We start from the raw sequence: 18345 nt of genomic DNA, 5'->3' as shown, positions 1-18345 counted from the left end.
ACTCATGAGGTAACTCCATACACGAGAAACAGATAAATTAACAATAAAAACAATGATGCCTGTATGTGTCTACGCATGCGTGCACACATGCAACATAATGAAACATAAGAGAAAGGCACCTATTTATCTGCATAGGATCAGGGTACAGGACGCTAGACCTTCTTATCATTTAATGTGCCGTATCATTTAAAACGATGTGTTATTTAATCATCTTCCGCTTGATGAATGGATGGAAGTTACATAAAAACTCGTAGTTTCTAACATACATAGTATGACAGAAAGTCTGTTTACAAAGACTCCATTAACATAAGCGTAACATAGGCAAAGTCTTAGTCTGACGCTCAGACAGAATCATACGTCAAATTTTCCACTTAAGAAGAATAATTTGTAAAGCCGATTATTAGCATAACTTTTTTATGGAGGAAAGCAAGACTACCTTCCATTGAAACAGCAGATCGAGATAGTCGTTCAAAACGAAGGTCTTATCATCATCACTTGATAGGATGAATAATTCGCAGCCTGGAATGTCGAGGGAACGAGCTTCAATCACTTACAGAAATAACCGCAAAAACAGAAGCAAGGAACTTCTTTCATTAACTCGTCAAAACAAAATTAAACCTGACTAAACACGGTTGGAGCCACACAGGCAGAACTGCAGATAATAAAATCTCAGTTTAAACCGAGGCACGTGTTTATGTAGGCAGTGATTGCACAAACACATTCCGCTAATCAGCTCGATGACTGAGAGCGTTGACGCATGCGCAAATACACACACACATACCAACACACACACAGTTACATAGTATAGTTCACTTCCACGCAAGCACTTTCTCTTTCCCCGCCCCCATACACAAACATCCTTGGTCTTTCGTATATCACAGCCAACTCTCTCTCTCTCTCTCTCTCTCGCTCTCTCTACGCTGAGAGAGAGAGAGAGAGAGAAACAACCATTTACAACACTTATGAAGTCATTACAAATGAATAATCCCAAGGCCTCGTAACTCGACGGGCATGCTTATCCGGTGGCGCCAAGCGGGAATGATTCCTTTCATTTATTGAATAAACGGGATAGAAGGGGAAAGCACTGGGTACAGAGGGGTATCTGAAGCCCTTTTCCGAAGCTTCAGTCCCTTGTGTTTGTGCATGAATGAAGGCACTCCTCTCTCTCTCTCTCTCTCTCTTCCTTTCAAGGCCTTCTGAGTGTGAGGATAATTTGGTAGCCAGTTCTATTTCATTAAGACATAAGGATAAGAGAGTAACTGGGTACAAAGCACTAATTCCTTGTATGGCAAATTACTGAAGTACTGTAATCATCTACACTAACAAGCTTCAGGTATAATCCAAGGACTAAGAGGAGACAAATAAAACAATGCCAAACTGTACTGACGCGAGCTAGAACACTACAAACCAAAATCGAGAGAGAGAGAGAGAGAGAGAGAGAGAGAGAGAGAGAGAGAGAGAGAGAGAGAGAGAGAGAGAGGTTTATGAAAAAATGAAGGTCATATATCACAATGAAGAAAGAAGGAGCGGGAGAGAATTGCTACTTGAGATTATTAGGAGAGAGAGAGAGAGAGAGAGAGAGAGAGAGAGAGAGAGAGAGAGAGAGAGAGAGAGAGAGAAATTAAATGTTTATGAAAAAATGAAGGTCAAAAATCACAAAGAAGAAAGAAAGAGCGGGAGAAAATTGCTTTTTGAGATTATTAGGAGAGAGAGAGAGAGAGAGAGAGAGAGAGAGAGAGAGAGAGAGAGAGAGAGAGAGAGAGAGATTAAATGTTCATATAATTATGAAAGTCATAGAATTCAATGAAGAAAGAAAGAGTGGGAGAGAATTGCAATTTAATATTATCAGGGGAGAGAGAGAGAGAGAGAGAGAGAGAGAGAGAGAGAGAGAGAGAGAGAGAGAATTAAACTTTTATGGAAAACATGGTCATATATAACAAAGAAGAAAGAGCGGGAGAGATTGCTATTTGAGAGAGAGAGAGAGAGAGAGAGAGAGAGAGAGAGAGAGAGAGAGAGAGAGAGAGAGAGAGATAACGTTTTCACTCCTTGAAATGTCTTTATGTGCTTATCGCGCAGAGAGGGCGGTTCGACAGAGGAGCAGCTATTCATCATGGCCCTTGCCTATAACACCTCGTTATCAGATGCTCTTTGTCTTTTTTGTTTGCTTATCTCGTCGTCCCACCTGCGGCCTGTCCCGCAGGAACGGAGGAACGGGAATGAGTGGTTAACACAGGTGATGAACAGGTGCTCCACACCTGTCGGGGTTTCCAACCGACTCAGAGGCCGTTATAAAGATCAAAAATAGTATTCTCGAGTCTGTTATGCCATGTGGTTTCAAATGACGAAGGGCCGTGTCCGTCTTTTGCACAATATGAGGTCTGTGAGATCGCTTGCGCGAGATGAAATCATTCGCCTGCAGAAATCACGTACTATTCTGAGATTTATATATATATATATATATATATATATATATATATATATATATATATATATATATATATATATATATATATATATATATATATATATATATTATTTATGACAGACATATACATATATATTATATATATATAAAGACACACGTATATATATATGCTGTATTTATATATTGTGTGTGTGCGTGTGTTTGCATGTTTGTGCATGCATGTATGTGAGTGCGCGCGCCTGTGTATGTGTGTAACATTTAGAGACGTTTTCATTTCTTCTTCACATATGGCCTATAATTTTCTAATTAGTTCCTGAACATCACTTTCAAAATACTTTAAAACTAAACCCTTACATAATCTTTGTAACTCGAAAACACTGGTCATACCGGTACAATTTAACACCATGTATACACTTAAAACATCTTCAAATATGCTTTCACACATTTTCAATTACTGGATATATAGCTTACACAATCACTAAAAGAAAACTCTCCCATCACATTTTATGTCATTTGTATTTCATGTGCACTGTTTCATCAACAGTTGGATATAAAGATAATAAATAACTTTTTACATATAACTAATGACAACGCTATCTTACAGAAAATGAAATACAGGAATAAGAACTACTTGCAATGAGTAAATACAGAATTGAGTCCGTTTCAGGAATTTATCAAATTCTTCACTCTCTGAAAAATCACTCTCATGAAAACACTTGACTTCAAATTTTAAAAAACTTATCTATAAAATTCCTGAATAACAACGAGATGAATAATTGTTTTTCATACTAACATTGCAAAACATGCAATGAAATACCTGAGAGATGTTCTAAAGCATAAGTCACTAGAATGTTCAAATGTTACGTAACTTGCTTATAACACGTTAACCGAAGACACTAGGTGGTTGTAGCGTAACCTTGCAATCCATGTGCAGGTTTTAGATGTTATCAACACTAATTACGTTGAAAGGCGTTTACTCTTAACCAATTACTTCTTCACTCATTATGTTTTCTCCTTCTTCTTTGACTCTAACCAACACCACTTTCGTTTCTTCTCCATTTTTACTCTACACACTTAAGTATCTTTTTTTTGTTTCTTTTTTTTCCTTAAGAGTTACAGGTTCCAGCGCCTCTGGGCTTCTGGTCGAATTCTCATAAATCATCTCATCTAATTGTTGACGCCCAAGTAATGGCGACCAGACCACCCACATCCATTCTTCGGTAACCTTCGAGGGCTGGGTAAATGGTTTTCCTGCACTTTATTAATACAGAATAAACTATCAAAGAGTACAGCATTATGAAACCATCAATAACAATTTTAAGTTTATCGTGCCCACGTATTTTTCAAAGTTTCACCTCTTTAATCGAACGCTTTTGAAGCGTTTAACAAGTATATATCTCCTTCACTGGAATCAATCTCAGGTACCTATAAGAACAGAAACACTAATGTTGCAAATAACGCTTTTTCTTTTATACTTCATTGCTTATTTTATTTTCAGTCAACATCTGTTTATTTATGTTTCTATTAAAGTTTTAAAGGTAACAATGCTACCTAACAGTATTCCCTATAAATAAATATCTAAAAAAAAAAAATGCATCTTATATGCCTGCCAAAAAGTGATGCATTTCTTTTAAAACTTTCTCAGTAAAAAAAATGATTCTCATGAAGGTTCATCATGAAAAACAAGATATTTAAGATGACTCAGAATGCAGATTAACTCACTACGCAGAGTTCCGTAAGAAAAACCTCCCAAGTTCAGCTACGGTCGGGGTTTCCATAGACGATGTCTAATTAATGCAGAGTAAAATTGAGTACGAAGGAAGGATGGAAGTTTCAAAGAAATATTTCTTGATCGTTATACTATGTTTTAATTATCAGAGCTTCTTTGTTTCAATGTTTTCGGTTTCGTCTTACGCATTAACGTGTTTTCTTCATCTAGCCAACCACTCTCCGCTCCCTCTTTTCATTGCCTCCAGCGCTGAATGGCCAAAAGTTGCCCAGTCCTTGACTTGACAACCTGAATTTCATAAAATCAAATCAGATCAATTTCGGCCAAGATGGAAATCATCGCCTAATATCAGCAAAAGAATTTTTATAAATAATTAATTAGAAATTCTTTGAATAAATGAATGATAAAAATAATCAAATTTACAATATTTACTTACACATACAGTTAAAACTAATGCAATTCAAACAAACCTTTCTCAGTTTCAAAGCATAAACGTACAGATTTCAATAAAGCATTCTTAAGAAACACAAAATACCTTTGCTAAATTTTATCAGTAAACATATTTGCATAAACATCATATTCATATTACATCACTATCTGGCAATGAACATTACATGATCAACAAACACTGGGCTTACACGTATAAAAACAATATATTTTATTATTCGAAAAAAGAGATGACACACACACATATACTGTATAATATATATATATATATATATATATATATATATATATATATATATATATATATATATATATATATATATATATATATATATATATATGTATGTATGTATGTATGTATGTATGAATGTCGTACTAGTTTGTTAAGTATTTAGTCATTACTCAACCACACCCAAAACGGATACTGTAATAACATTAGCTGGCTCAAGAAAAGAGGCTAAGGTTAGCAACCGTACATTAAGAGAAGAAAAAGCTAGGATATATATACTGTACATGTATATATATATACACACACATACATACAGTACATACTTCCAAGTGGTAGAAATCAATATATATATATATATATATATATATATATATATATATATATATATATATATATATATATATATATATATATATATATATATACTACAGAGACAATACGGACAAACATACAACAGCGTTTGAGGCTACGAATCCACACCTGACAGGTGTCAAAGGGGGGGGCGACAAAATAAAGTTTAAACCGGTCAAGACCTCTCTCTCTCTCTCTCTCTCTCTATATATATATATATATATATATATATATATTATTTATATAATATATATATATATATATATATATATATATATATATATATATATATATATATATATATATATATATATATGTATATTCATAATATATATATATATATAATATATATATATATATATATATATATATATATATATATATATATATATTCATATATATATATATATATATATATATATATATATATATATATATATATATATATATATATATATATATATATATATATATATATATATATAGTTTATAGCTGTAGTTCAGTGCAGAGAACCGACTACAATACCCGTAGCTGAGAGCCACTTCGATCTGGACACGATAGATAAATTTTGCGAGAATTCTAAAATTGTTATTAAGCAGCTATAAATTCATGATTTCAAATATACATTTACTTACGTATACATCTAAAACGATCATAATTCGAGCAAACTTTTCTTAATATCAAAGCACGAAGGTACAGATTCAAAATAATGGATCCTTACAGTTAGAAATGCAAAATAATTTTGCCAATATGATGTTTATGCATATACGTATTCTGAAAAACTTGGCAAAATAATTTTGCGTTTCTTAAGGATCCATTATTTTGAATCTGTACATTCGTGCTTTGACATTAAGAAAAGTTTGCTCGAATTATAATCGTTTTAGATGTATATGTAATTAAAGATTGTATATTCGAAATTATGAATTTATAGCTGCTTAATAACAATTTTAGAGTTCTCGCAAAATTTACGTATCATGTCCAGATCGAAGTGGCTTTCAACTACGGGTATTGTAGTCGGTTCTCTGCACTGAACTACAGCTATGTGCTAGATATGAGTAGTCTACTTAATAATGTAATTGTGTAAATGACGTATTTCCAATTTTTATATATCAAATAAGAACACAGGATTAAACGAATGAAAAACTGTGATCTTTATCTTTTTTGAGGACACCATCTGTAGGTTATTTGGGTATAAGATTACGTAAGATAACAAAGGGAGGCGTGCAGCAGGGTTTACTTGAGAAGGAAGCTAGATAACAGAACATCTAATAGAGGAAGAGCAGTGTGAATGCAGATAATGAAGTCAATGCGTGGATCAAGTGTTTGTTACGAAATAGATGTGGGGAGTATGAGAACATTTGGAGAGCATGTTGGTGGTGTACTGGAACCAAAAACCACTTATGAAAGAACTGATAAAGATGTAATGTAAATGGTCCTGTGGATCTGTGGTACAGAAAGTAATTTGTTGAGAGCTTTTAATTATTTCTATGATGAAAGCACATCATGTTAGAATGGGAGAAAAGAAAAGTGACTGGTCTGGTATAAAAGTGGTGTTTAATGCGTTCATGGTTACTTGACATCTGTATTGATTGATAGGGCTGTATGAGACACCACAAAAACGACAAAAGACGGTGCACAGTTTGGGATGGTAGAAGAGTTGATGCTTTTATATAACATAATATGTCGCTTAGAGATAGGGAAGAGAATTTGTAGAAACTAGCGGAGGTAGAAAGTGCTTCCAAGATAGGAAAGTTGAAAGTGAATTTGAATAATAGTATGATTATCATGAGGCAATGCTAGTTTATGTGGATGGTTGATGAATAAAATGATCTGATTCATATACTAAGTACTGGAAGCAAAAGCGATGGAGGATGATAAAATGCACTAAGAAGTGCTTTTCAAAAGTTTGAGAAGAGATCTTTACTGTCTATGGAAGCCAAATTTGCAATGTAAGAAGGGACTGCAGAACCAACTCATCTTCATTGAAGTTGAGTGAATATGAAGTGTAAACTGAAGGATGCAAGGTTGCAGCTGCTATGATTAAGATTTTATGTAAAACATATGTGAAGTAAGAACTGGAAGGGTGAGGAATATATAGAAATGCAGATATGGCAGGTGAAAAGTGTTTTGAGACCTTTTGGTTATTAAGTGCGTGCACGATAAAGATGATTGGCACTGAGTTTGTGGGGGAGTCCGACAGTGTTGATGAGTCACTGGTGACGAAGGATGAAGAAGCTAAAGTTTTCTGAAACCGGGCTATTTCATGATTCAGCTGTTAGAATATGAATACGGTACAAAGAATGCACCTCCTTTGACAAATAATTGTTGAGATACTGTAATCTATTAGAGAGCATACTTCTAGACACAGTCTGGCCCACAGCAACCACTGAATCCTATTGGTTGTTTGGAAGCACATGAAATCTTACCGGCTGAGGGATTATGACACGTATGGCTGCATTTCCTAAAGAAGATCTCGGAATTCGCTTTGCAAATGTTAGAGGAAAAAACAATTTATTCATCGCAATGATAATGAAAATTAAACAATGATCCTTGATTGACATCTAGCTCCAAATACAACAGTGACCAGCTTTTCCTTGGCTCATATTCCACATACATCAGTTGCTTGTCTTCTACTGTATATGTTGTTGTTATATTATCTCTGCAGTGAAAGCAAACAAAAGGGAAACAATAACGTTGGTCACATTCTTATTTGTAAACCAGATCAGGCTGTATTACCCTGATGTTTGTGATTCACTTTATTTTTTGCTTCTAAATTAATTTTAATCTTGAAAGTCCAGCTTTACCCTTCGCAATTTAGTATGAGAAAACAAATTAAAAAAATATCGAATCAAAACTTAAAATAACATACAACAATAGCCCATCTGCCACAACACTCATCTGAGCACTTGGCTGCGCTCGCAAGCATATAGTTAAGATTTGCGTTCTATACATGCCAATATATAATTTTGGCCGATATTGTAACCAAACCTTGGTCAATGGGGTCATGGTTTGAACAAATTTGACTTTACATTACACAAGAAAATTTTAACATGTTATGCCCTTTCTGGGAAATAATCCTTGAGAAAACAATATCGAAATCACATTACTCCAATTTTCTCAGCTTGGGAAGGAAGTGGCCCCCTTGAACAAATGTATTCCCCTTTAGTTAAAAATGCTTTGTCCAAATTCTGGTTAACACTGATCCCGTAGTTCTGGAGATGTCGCAGATGTATACATCCATACATACATACATAAATAAATACATATATCAAACGTCGATGAGAAAGCTCACCTAAGCTTTCAGCTCAGCAAAACTAGAAATGCACTACAGAAGCCCATAATGTTAGATATAGTTTATGTCAAAATACAAGCGAAGCCTTGGATTGAGACGCACGGCATGCGTTGAGATGTTATTTTCTTCATTTGATAAAGATGCGCATAAAATTTCATTGACCCTTGTCACTCAGTATTTCATATTTTTATTGACGAGAATGCAAATTAAATAAATTAAAATCTAATGCATAATTTTTGGCCCTTGATTCACCACGGACAAAATTTAAGTGAAATTTATCAATAACTTTTTTATAATATCAAATGCACATTCACAGCCAGAAAGCTGGTGAAAGAAATATGGGTCTACAGCCAGGTCTTTCTCAAAATCTAACCTACCCTATCTTGCCCCTTTGCCCAGTCATGAAAAATTCTTTTTAAAATTAGTCAAGAACTTTTAGTACCGTCTTGCAGACACTGACGAATATACATTTATGGATGAATATATAAAGTCTTTCGAATTTCAATGGTGTACTAAGAACCTTCATAAAACTTTAGGGAGAGGAAGTAAAACTTCCCTAATAGTCCAAGAGTCAGTCAATTTTCGGTATCAAACTAGGGGCAAAGGATTACTATTATTTTTGGGACGAGTAGGCTCCCTAGATACTGAAAATGTGTGATAGCCTTGAAAAAAAACTGGCCAAAACTATTTAAATGCTGTTTTTGTTTAATTTGCATATAACATTTTTCCGCAAATGAAGATGAGGCGGTTTACAAAAACCTTTGCAGAATGCTCTGTTTTTGGCCTAGAACCATCAAATTTGCAGAGATACGAGCTAATAACATGAGGAATACGAGAAACACGCAGAATTTGATTTTCAGTAGCTTACAACCTGTTAATGCCTTATTTTATATACAAAACTCAATTTTTTATGAAAATTGGCAATATGGTAATAAAATCATAACTTATAATCAAACCAATATAGTAATTGTTTTACTATCAAAATACAGTCCTAAAGCTTTTTTTATTCTTATAAAATTTCTGTAAGAATCTTTGTTTAAGCGTTAAACCATTAATTTGGAATGTAAGAGAGCATCGTAGTGACTTGTAGCACTGCATCTATTTTCACATCATTCCTAGTCTCTACACTGTACCATATTGAGTAATTTTACTCATATATTGCTTCACATTAACTAGATTTCTTAATTATTTGGAGCTGTCGCCTTAAAATTCCTGCAGAATTTTTTTCATGTATTTTTAATCAACTTTCTAACAATCACAGCTACATAAATCATATTTATCACTCATATCTTGCTGGTAATCTACACTTTCACTGACTGCTTGGTTACTGCATTCTGTAAGACTACACATGTCTGTGCATCCCATTCCATTTAATAAATGCACTTGGGCAACTTACAACTTTTGGAGCAAGTGCGTGCAAGTAAATCAAGGACGGCCTCAGGGGCTGGCAAGCCATTCATCCAGACTATAGCAAGTTGCTCTTTTTCATCAGTTTTAATCAATTTCCAACCTCTTCCAGTGGGAGTTTGTGTACCTGGATCTGGTTGTGAGCTTCTTTTCCATATTGCAGCTTGATAATTTGCCCTCTCTGAATGCTTTTTCAAGTAGTCTTAACATGGTGGCAACATATGACTCTCTATTTCTCCCTTTTGGGCACAAAACACATGGTATCTTAGTTCACTGATGTTAAATGTTGCTATTTTCCTAGAGTAAAAGTAGCAAGTGAACCTTTCCAATTCTGCCATTAATGATTCTGGTAAGTCCCACTCTGATCCCAACTTGGAGAATGTGTTATATGCTCCTCCACTAATCATCTTCAGTGCCATAACTTTTCCTCTTCCCGGAAATGCGCTGATCGTGTCACAACTAGTGAAAGAATCTAGTCCAGTAAGAGCATCACATACATCTTCTCCAAGATGAGTTACTATTTCCTCAATATCAACAAGTTTTATTCTACTTTTAGATCCACATTTTTGATACAATGGCACTTTGATATGTTTTTGAAATGCTAGACATAAAATGAACACATCAGTATCTACTGAACTTATCAACACTGCTTGATATCCTTCCTCTGCAGCATGGTCAGCGTGTAATAGTAAGCGACCATCTGCTTCTTCATGAGTACTTCTCAGTTCATGTATTTCCTGGGCATTACTGTTGGTAATTTTGTAACGTGTCTCCACAGGCTAAAAACAATTATTTATCTTTTAATTTTTCTGTATACTACATAGCTGTTTTCCATTCCTCCACTAAGAATGAAATGAGTCTTGTTTTATTACTTGTTTGCCCCAAAAACGTTCTCTATTGTCTAATTGTTTGTTTTTCAGTAATTTGTGTGACCTTCATTCCAGAATCTGACCCTCTCATTTGTCGCTCACTATTTTTGATTGACAGTTCTTGACATCTATCAAACACAACATCAATTCTTTGACTTCCTTCACCTTCATTTAAAATCATGGAAAACAGATCCTTGGCAATTTCCCCAAATGGTGCTTGATTACCTTTTATCTTTTGAACAAGATACATACCATCAATAATTGTTGCAGAATGCCGTGGAAAAGATTCAGATGTGGGTACATCCTTTTGTAAAAGTTTTCAAGGGAAGCTTTGTTAGTTTTACGAAGTATTGTAGTCCCTCAGGATTTGCTAAAGGCCATGGAAGAGGTCCTAAAGAATGAGATATAACCTCTTTCATTTTAAGATTGCGAGCCTGTGATGCTATGCTGATTTTTTAACCAAATAAAGCTCGATTAGCTTTCAAAATGACTGCTTTATCTTTACACTTTACCTCTTGCTTCATGCACATTGAAGTGAATGTTTTAAGTTTACGCTGAGTCATACAGTCATTAAATTTCTTTGTAGGAGGGATGCTTTCTAGTCTCTCCTTAAAGATTTCATATTGATTTTTCCCCATTTTAATTGCATTCATTAAGTCTGTCTTAACTTCACCAGTAACTATTTTTCCTGTACAGATGATTAATGGTTCATTTTCTTCTGCAAAAGGATCTATCCAGTTTCTAATGACATTCATTACAGATGATAATGCATGTTCATCATATTCCATTCTTGTTGTAAGCAAGTTAGGGTGAAGAGAACTTGAACCCCCTGATTCAATAAAGGTCCGCATCAGATGTAAAAACGAACTTCTGTATTCTGCTGTTATATAATACCTTTTCACTGGTCCTCGCTTAAGACTAAATCGTGAAGTACCTCCTGTTGTTTGAGCATCTTTATTTACTGTTTCTTCTATAGCTTGATCTATAGGTATGCAACCAAAGGTACTTGTTTCTGACATTTGGACAGGCAACTGGCCCTTCAAAAAACTGTCATGTACTTCAGGGTGGTCTTTTTCTAACTGTAACATTCGGGTATAGTATACTGGTATGTATCCTGCATAGTTGACCTTATCAAAAGAAAAATACCAAGGAATCATTAACCTTATTGCATGGAGATGGAGGAGCCAGTTTCCCTCTCGAGATGCTCATAGGAGATTAAGCAGTATACCTCCTGCCATGTCAACATATGTCATCCAGAAAGCTGATAGGTCTCCATTACCATGACGAAGAGAATTCAAAAACCTATTCCATAAGTTAAATGCAGATTCAAATTCTGATCCTTGCAATATTACGTCAATGTTGCCCTGGCTGAGATCATCACTAAATCTCATTACGTCATTGATAAAGTTGTATACTACCTCGATATCGTCATTAGTAATCCAAGATAAAAGTTTTCCCACACGAGTCTCATCAGTGCTTCATATAAACATTTGTGGACTCGAACTGCACGATTGTACATTTTTCCATCCATCACACCGGTAACCGAACCTTCTCCAAGTATGCCAGATCCAATGCAGATGTCACGAGGCCTCCATCTTGGAATCTTTTGCCAAGAATTGACGTGAAGTTGCAGATGGTGTAGAAAGCTCCCGTACGAAGAATTATATTATTGTACGCCTCTTTTTCCTTCCATATAATTTTTTGGTTTTTGTTGTCCACAAGTCACTGCATAAACAAAATCCTGGCTAAATGAATGTATTAGTCTGATGATTTTTGGAGACGGGTTTGCACTGGCAGCATTTACTGTAAGAAGCCCCATGTAAAACCTTTGAAGATAATCAGGTATTATAAGACCAAGGATCCACATCAGATGGATGACATGGTCATGGTGATTTTGCGAGATCTTTCTTAATCTTGTTTCCCAGATGGTTTGATGCAAGATCAATTAAGTTATCTTAGTTTGGTCTGGTCCTCCAAAGTTCTAACTCTGCCTTTAAATTTTGATTTTCCTTAATGACAGTCTCTACTGTTACCGTGTGAGGTACAACCAATAACTTTACATTGTAATCTGGATAAACTGATAAGCAATGCTCTAAGTACTTTAGTATATTTCTTTTGATGTTCTTTTTGGTGGAATTAATGACTTCTTGAATTCCTTTTAATTTCATTATTGACTAAAGCCTATCTGTCAAGGATGAGAGAGGAACAATTTGTTGATTTGGAATGACGGATGTTTTTATATATTCAATTAAATCATCGTACGAATCATGATCTATTTCATTATAAAGCTTATGATTTTCTTCAGAAGTATCTAGTTCTTTATTTTTACTGTAGATCTGGTATAATTTCTTCAGAAGTATCTAGTTCTTTATTTTTACTGTAGATCTGGTATAATTTCTGTAACAAGATCTGTGATAGGGAGCTTCTACAGCTACCAGGTCTCTGCAAGTCAGTGCCATAATCTTTGCATCCACGCGTAATTGTGTAGCCTTTACTAGCTTCTCCCATGATAGTGATCCCTTCATCCTTTTTGTCTTTTCACAGAATATGCAGACTACTTGAAGTAATGGTCCAGGTGGTGTTACACTCCTTGGTCGTTTAATAGAGGAACACTCTCCTTCTATATTACTCACTTTTCTTTTCAATGCATCTAGATCTATTTTCATAGTGAAAATACTTCTACATTTCCTGTGGTAGAACGTGCGAGGAAATTCATCATCACTTAAGCCCGTAGACAGGGCTAAGACAGGTTACAGTTTCTTATGGTGGTAAAGTTTGCCAAGACTCATAGCACATAAGCTCAACTAGTTTTTCATTCTTATCAACTTTATTCGAACATCTGCGTAACATACACTTTCCTTCTTCAGTAACCACAATATTAATATCTGCCATGATTACTATGTATTGAACAACACTCTAGTTTTCACCTGTGGAAGAAACAAACAAGAAATAGTAAAAACAAAGAAAATGAGAAAAAATTCAAATAAAGTGAGTTTTTGATTAAAATATTTAAATTAAATGGATTTTTAATCTACCCAAGTCATTACACCATCACCTGGAATAATGATTCTTAAAAGACAATATAGCTTTTATTATAATTGGTCAGTTTTGGCCATTTATCAATGACTGACAGGCAGATAAATGGCTTTAAATGCAGAACAATTCTTTTTCATCCGTTTGACGTCGTTTTGTAATTATTTTAGTAAATGCTCATAAGATATGATTTAGCCAGTAGATATTCAGGGTTATCATACATTTTCTAATACTATATACTTGTGGCTATCTGAAAATCATAGTGAAATTTTGCCCCTAATTTGATACCGATTTTCAAAATTTGAGGGTCTGGCTCGTGGACTATGACTACCTGTATATTCTGGTGCTGATAACAAGAGTACTTCAGTAAACAAAGACCCACAAAAATGAAGAAAAAAGTAGATAAATATATCTGCATCCACGTTCATGCATGAATACAAGGTTATACTTAACAAAAGACAAATGAGGAAGGAAGGAATGGAAAACAAAAGGGAGATAACGGAGAAATCTGAGTGGTGACCTTTGTTTGATTTGTGAAAAAGGCAATGTAAATCAGTTACTTGCATTATCATGTTTCATAATGATTTTGCAGGCATAAGTGTTAGAACGTTCATCTATAGCTGCAGAAATTCGCTTATCATCATTATTATTCATCTCGTTCTTTCATGTGGAACATGTGAAAAGAATACTTATATACGAAAATAGAAAATGCCTTAGAGATACGAAAAGAGAAGAATAAAACAAAATTAAACTAATATTAACGTGAGTTAATACTGTGGATGTAGAAAATATGCCTCTAAAATAAATAGAAGACTGACTTTACCCTCCATGTAATAAACTAATCATATGGGGCACCCAGCGTAAGGTAACTGCGATGACAGATTCTATGGACCTTGTCTGAACAAATGGCTGCTTCCTGCTAAAGCATAGAAGCTCATTAATTCAGGAAACCCTTAAAAGTGGTTTGGCAAAGACTTGGAAACCTATTAAATTACTTATCCCTGAGCTTGATATTAATCTCTGGCGCGTTTGTTCAATTTGCTCATTGTGCATCTTGTATAAGATATTTCATAATTCTGACCATCCTTTGCATTCAGATCTTCCCAGACGACACCTTCCACCACATATGACTAGATATGCTGTTAATTCTAAAAGTCTTGCCTTTCCTTTTGTGAAGTTCAACCACACACAATTTACTAGAAGTTTTGTTCGTGTTGCGACCAAATTGTGAAACAATCTCACTAATCCTGAAGTTTAAACGCTCGGACTTCAAAAGATCAATGTCTTTTAGCTGAGCAGGCTGGCATGAACCAAACTTAAAAGTTTATTTGTTATATGCACAATTATTTTACTTTGTTACTTATTTTATTACCTTTTGTTGTTTTCAGTTCATAGCTTATTTTCAGCTTCTCAATTTCCTATTGAGGCCCTTGGGACTGCAGGAATCTGCTTTTGCCACTATTCAGAGATGGCTTGGCTTGTAAAAGCAATAATAAAACTAATAATAGATCAATAGCAAATGTGATTCATTCTCGTACCTGAGAGAGAGAGAGAGAGAGAGAGAGAGAGAGAGAGAGAGAGAGAGAGATGCGTGGTTAACTAAAAAAGCAGCTGACAAAAATTACTTAATTCTAAGAGTTTCAACTAAACAAAAAAAAAAAAAAAAAAAAAAAACCAGGGAGCATAATCATGACTGGCACGTGCTCTTATGCTTCCAGTGATTAAGCGTTCTCGTGGCAGTTTCAGATTTGTGCTGCGGCTGAGCTTGAATCCACAACGAATCGTTTACGCAACGTGATCAAAGCATTGCATTTTACATTCAAGCTCACTTATTACCATATTTTAGCCTGCGCCATGGCACGTGCACCATTGTCATATTTAAAGTACAAGCCCTCGAAATAATGGGTTTGAGAGTCGAGAGACACTTCAAAATGAGTTCCTCTTCCAAAATCCCAATTTATATCTTATCTCTTAAAAAGGGGGAGGAGGAATAGGAGGGGGGGGAAGGGGAGAAGGGGTGACGCCGGGTAAATCAGTGTAACAAAGGAAACAATGCAAACGTCCCATGATTGGTCTTTAAACAATGACACGATTCCAAGTGTTGTTATTTTTTTCTTCCGATTCCCTGCTATTGTCGACTTTGTTCTCGCTCCCAGAAGTTGTGCTTATCAGTCCTCTTCATTTTGTCACACTTGAATATCGACCTTTGTTTTGTAGAGGGCGTCCTTTCGCCCTTGATGTGCCTTGAGAGGAACTGTTGAAGCCACTCTTAGCCATATCGAAAATACATATTTTTCATATTCCTGTAAGCAGAGTCTTGTACTTGCACTTGCACATGATGAAAATCTTCAATAGAAATCTTTATTTTATTTAATTTTTTTTTTACAAAATATACTTATTACTCCATGGTAAGCAACAACAAAATCAATAATATTAATGACAATGTCTACGGTACTGGGATGAACGTACTTAATCGGCCTTTCTAAACTGTATTCAAGAAGGAGCCTTCTCTATTTAAACCTAAGTTATCCATGCTGATATGGTATAGTTGAACGAGTAATATAATTTTCACAATTAATTAAATTCTTGGCAATTGTGAACTCACGAAGTTCACAAAACGTTTGCTGATATTTTTTAGCCAATTAAACAGGCTATAAAAAATTGACGACTGGGAGCACTAATGTGGCTCAGAAGCTTATAGTCTGCTTTCCTTGAATGTAAGCAACGATGCTGATAACTTTGAGAGAGGAATCGCAGAACCTACAAAATTTCAGAGGAGCAACAGGTTCAGCAAGTAGCTGAACCAATGGCAGCATACCGGGAAGTGTGACAGATAGACATATAAAAACACTGTCGCATCATTGTACGTAAGAGTTACCTCGAGAAGTGAGGCTTCATTACAGACTCTACCAAGAAGCAACTGCCCAAAGAAGGCCGGATGAAGCATTTAGTGAGAGTTGCGAGTTCAGGAGACACGTACATCGGATAAAAATGATAATTTCCAGTCATTTCGTTGTTGGAAGATAAATGCACCCATCTGAACCATTTTTAATCTAACATAAAATATTTATTATTATCATTCAGATGATAAACAATATTCATATGGAACAAGCCCACACGGGCCAATGACTTGAAATTCAAGCTTCCAAAGAATATTATGGTGTTCATTAGGACGAAGTAAGAGGAGGTAAAGCGAAATAAAGAAAGAAAGATCTCACTTATTAAAAAAGAAAAAAAAAATTTAATGCATTGCATCTTCGCTTGAACTTGGAAGTTCCAGTTGCACAAAATCCTCTCTTACATTTTCTAGACATAAACAGTTACATTTCAGATGCACAAAAGACAAAATATAGTGAATACATGAAAGATAAAAATTCTACTTCGAACTCAAATGGCATGTGAAAAACGAAAAAAGACGGATTGCTTTTAAATGACAATTTTGCAAATTATAGCATAATTTATCAGTTTTTCCCAGTACAGGAAAAAGGTTCTTGCTGATACATCGAAGAATGTAAGGAAAAGCACATCAGTTAAAGAATGCGTTATACAAAGGGTACTAGAACAAATAGTTTCCAGTAGTCATAATGATGAAGACGAATTATTTACTCATAAATAATAATAATAATAATAATAATAATAATAATAATAATAATAATAATAATAATAATAATAATAATAATAATAATAATAATAATAATACCACTCCTGATGGTAATGAATTTCAGCAGCTAAAGAAACCCACGACATTTCACTCTCAATTTTGCAACAGTAGACTCTTGATTATCCAAAAAATTTTCAAAGTAAATCAGTCAAAACTGAAAAAAGAAAACAGGAACCACACACGAAAACAAAACTCCTTATACATACAAACGATGGGGTCATCAGAGCCATAAAGCGAGGACGAAAAGTCGATCGATTTCAATTAGAGCGGAACCTCCACCATGAGGGCGAACGAAGGCAAAAACCGCCAGCGAAGAAAGTCAGTCCACCATCAAATCAGTGAGACACAACACCACCAAACGAACATCAAATGATAAATAATATGAGAGATGAAACTTAATCGGGGCGACAGATGGGCAAGGCTATGCTTCTCCATCTCTCTGTCTCTCACTCTCTCTCCCTCTCTCTCTCTCTCTCTCTCTCTGTCAGTTCGAGTTACCCGGGAGAAGTTTATCTCATTAAACATTGAGGAGACAATAAAAACAATACAGGAATGTCAATTACGCCTCGAAATGACACCAGAGAACAAGGTTTCCAAAGGGCGGGAGAGGAGGCCTAGGATTCCATAAGAGACTGACAGGAATCTGGGAAGGAAAGGAACAGAAAAAATAAATGAGGAATAAACAAAACAGACCTCTTCTTCCTAACCCCTCCCTATCCCCCTCTTCCACCTCCTCCTCCTCTTCTCCTCCTCCTCCTCCTCCTCCTCCTCCTCCTCCTCCTCCTCCTCCTCCTCCTTCCCATTCTGGTGTGTGATGATAGTGTCATATTACGGCGATTACCCAGTCATAAGTATCTTGGGAACGGAGCAACATGGCCTTTGCAAAGGATGCCACCCTCTG

The 18345-nt window shown here is 35.2% G+C and overlaps 1 long non-coding RNA gene across 2 annotated transcripts in view; it reads right to left on the bottom strand.

Annotated features, from left to right (window-relative positions):
* The window catches only part of LOC136826310 (uncharacterized), a 162373-nt gene extending 144190 nt beyond the window's left edge, over positions 1-18183 (bottom strand). Inside the window, exon 1 of one of the 2 annotated variants that reach the window (XR_010849589.1) lies at positions 17651-18183. This is a non-coding gene — a long non-coding RNA (uncharacterized lncRNA). Of the gene's footprint in view, positions 1-436; positions 841-17650 lie in introns of those variants that run through there. The other variant, XR_010849590.1, reaches the window with a different exon arrangement.
* Positions 18184-18345: the final 162 nt, after the last annotated feature.

The sequence above is a fragment of the Macrobrachium rosenbergii genome, chromosome 40 (genome assembly GCF_040412425.1).
Source record: "Macrobrachium rosenbergii isolate ZJJX-2024 chromosome 40, ASM4041242v1, whole genome shotgun sequence".
Taxonomy (NCBI): domain Eukaryota; kingdom Metazoa; phylum Arthropoda; class Malacostraca; order Decapoda; family Palaemonidae; genus Macrobrachium; species Macrobrachium rosenbergii.
The sequence above is the reverse complement of the archived record's forward strand: the minus strand, read 5'-3'. Positions and strand labels throughout refer to the sequence as shown.